This window comes from Corylus avellana, chromosome 2 (genome assembly GCF_965113065.1).
Source record: "Corylus avellana chromosome 2, dhCorAvel1.hap1.2, whole genome shotgun sequence".
Taxonomy (NCBI): Eukaryota; Viridiplantae; Streptophyta; class Magnoliopsida; order Fagales; family Betulaceae; genus Corylus; species Corylus avellana.
The window spans coordinates 31763128-31766189 of NC_142491.1; the positions used below are offsets into that span (position 1 = coordinate 31763128).

The following is a 3062-nucleotide window of genomic DNA, read 5'->3' on the forward strand; positions in this document are numbered from 1 at the left end:
TTATGAGGGTAAATTACAAATTTTTAAATATTAGAGTTCGAATTAAAAAAAAAAAAAGAGTCAAACTTCATTAGAGTAAAGTGCATTTACTATTTTTTTTTTTAAAAAAAAAAAAAATAAATTGAAATTTTTTATTTTTTTATTTTTTTTTATTTGAGGATAAAATTATAACTTTATTAGTATGGAAGAATGGATTTGATGCAGGAACTTACTACAAATGACCACTAAAATAATTTGGAAAAAGTCCACTTATCAGTTTTTTTTTTCTTTAATTAGTTTACTTATAAATTATTTCCTTCAAACTACCATTCAATCGACAATCTTCGTCTTAAACTTTTAATTAAACCCTTAAATAACAAAAAAAAAAAAAAAATTGTCGATATATCCCGTACGACTCACTAGCTGATGAGTTGTACCAGCTAGCATTCAGATATTTGCTATGTTCAAGGTTCTGAGGATTCAGTAATTTGTCATCTGAAAAGTTAACAGCTTTTTTCTTACATCCACTCCCAGTTTTCTTCCGACTCTTTTCAGTATTACCAATTAGAATTTCTGCTATTCAATTAGTGTTATCGTCCAGAAAAATTTGTCTACAATTGTCTTGCTGGATAAGTGCTTAATTAATTAATTATTAAAAGAATTTAGAATTGTTGTTGGACCACCTATTCTTCACGAGCACTCTTCTTTTACTTTGTTTTACCTGCATGCCCATTAATCCCTCTCTCATTCTAGAACCTGTCCAAATGCCATAATTGTTTGGCTCTTTTTTATATGAAGATCTGTAGGTAGCTGCAGTAGTTGGAACGCATGCTTATGGTTATATATGGATATGCATATATATAACATATAATAGATTCTTTTACAAAATTCCACAAAAGATGAGAGAGAGGGAAGAGATGAACCAATCCAAACGTACGGGAAATACGATGCCATGGAATTTATAAAGTGAGGCACAAGTGCAAGCACCTTCAAACAACAACAACCATATAAAAAGAAAAAGAAGCAACACAAACTCCCAAGCATAAAGTAGAAGAAACTAATTGGAAACAACATATAAAATACAATCAAGTATGCATGCAGTAATAATATTGGAAAAGAAATAGCTAGAAACACAAAGGGCAAGAAATAGCTAGAAACACAAAGGGCTAAGCTTTAGAGGGTTTCCATGCTGAAGCCCAAACCACACGTACCTCCTTCCATGTCAAGTAAAGTCCTGTAGATTCATGATCATCTCCTTCTGGTGGCACAACCCCCCACCCTGCTTTGTACCTCTTCAGCAATGCTTTCACATCATCCACAACATCATCACTAAACCCAGATGGAGAAAATGCCTCCTTGAGCCTCTCACACCATTGCCTACCTCTCTCCCTTCTCTCACACTCTCCTTGATCACTATTTAAATCATCACAAGCCAAAACCCTAACTATGCTTCTTGAGCATTCCCTCTCCAGCATTAATCTGTCATTACTTGTTGGAAAAAAGCTCTCCTCCAGCATCTCAAAGTACAATGTGTAGAATCTCAAGCACTCTTCAAAGCACTTGACAAATTCATCTTTTGAGGATGAAAAGTCAGCTTCTTCCTCTACAACTGTCACAACTTTAGGCTTGAGGGACTGGAAAAGCCTAATCACACCTGCCCTTTCCTGCACTTCAACTCTTCTTAAGCCTCCTATACAATTCACTGCAACTGCCTCATCCTCTTGCACACCTAGTATCTCCTTTGTGAGCTCTCCCAAATGCTTCAACCCACTTATTACATTAAATTCAAAGGGTACTCCCATTAGCCTTGCAAACTTTTCCATTCTTTGGCCAACTTCCTTCATGACTAAGCTCACTGTGCTACCTATTACCACAACAGTGAGCTTGAGATGAGGAGTCTCATCATTTCTTGTTGCCAAAGATTCAAGCAAAGTAGGCCATTGGGTGCAAAGGGTGTTGCTTATGTCGATTATGTGAAGCTTTGTATCACCCTCTAAGGCCTCCAAAATGGCGCCATTGGAAGCAACATGACCAAAATTCATCCAAGGGCTTACCTCTTGGAATTTTAGTATCAACTTCCTTGCTGAATCAAAGGAGTTGCTCTTTTCAGCCACTAAAGAAAGGGTTTTGTGGCACCGTAGGCCGGAGTTAGTGGCCTTGCAAAATAGAGCTTGCAAGAAATAAGAGGCTAACTTCTGATCACAATCTCCATAAGGTGAAGCCAGCTCGTTTAACATCCATAGAAGGTGGTGGATTTTGGTGGAATCTTTGTCGGAAATTGCTCTTGCACACTCCTTTAGAAGCCTTGATGCCCATTTGTCTGATGCATGAGTAGGCAACTGCTGAAGATGATGATCAGTGGAGTCTGATGATTGGCTTGCTGATGTGTGGCTTTGATTGTTGTTGCTTTGCATGTCCATGGCTGCTGCATGATCATTGCTCTGTTGGTTGCAATGGAAGAAGGTGGGTGACTCTTGTGGAGTGAAAAGAGTTGTGTCCATGTGTGTAACTTATGGAGCCCTTTGACTCTAAGGCACATTTGCAAAGCCTCCTCTTCAATTTCATTCAGACAATGCCAACTACAACACAATGATGTTGAAAGCCATGTATTATATTTGAGGTCATTTTCATTATGTTAATTTATTAATAGCTAGCTTTGTATGTTTCTATTATATTTAATATTTTAAAGGCTTCTAGCTAACTCATAGCATGAGGATGTAGTTGTGAACAAAAGCATATAGCCCCGCTAGAGTATATAATAAAGATTTCTATTATCAGACTGAATTTATTGAATAAATTCAAATCATCTGTAAGCTTTATAAATAGACTCTAGAGCCTTGTACACTGTCATATTCATCAAGAAATCCTGATCATATACTCTAACATATAGACAACTTTTATCCTATTTCAAATAAAATTAATATGCTTGGAAGGATACAAATATTGCAACCACTTAGGAATTGTAGGTAGCTAGGTTTTAAGTATAGTATACTGCAACCACCTCTCCCACAAAATCTTTAAAAAAGAAAAGAAAAAAGAAAACAAAGTCAATTCCCACATGAAACAGATCTAATTAAGAAAGA

At 36.2% G+C, this 3062-nt stretch overlaps 1 pseudogene; it reads right to left on the bottom strand.

Moving 5' to 3' along the window:
• Positions 1-919: 919 nt before the first annotated feature.
• On the bottom strand, positions 920-2819 carry LOC132188777 (protein SHORT-ROOT pseudogene; annotated as a pseudogene).
• Positions 2820-3062: the final 243 nt, after the last annotated feature.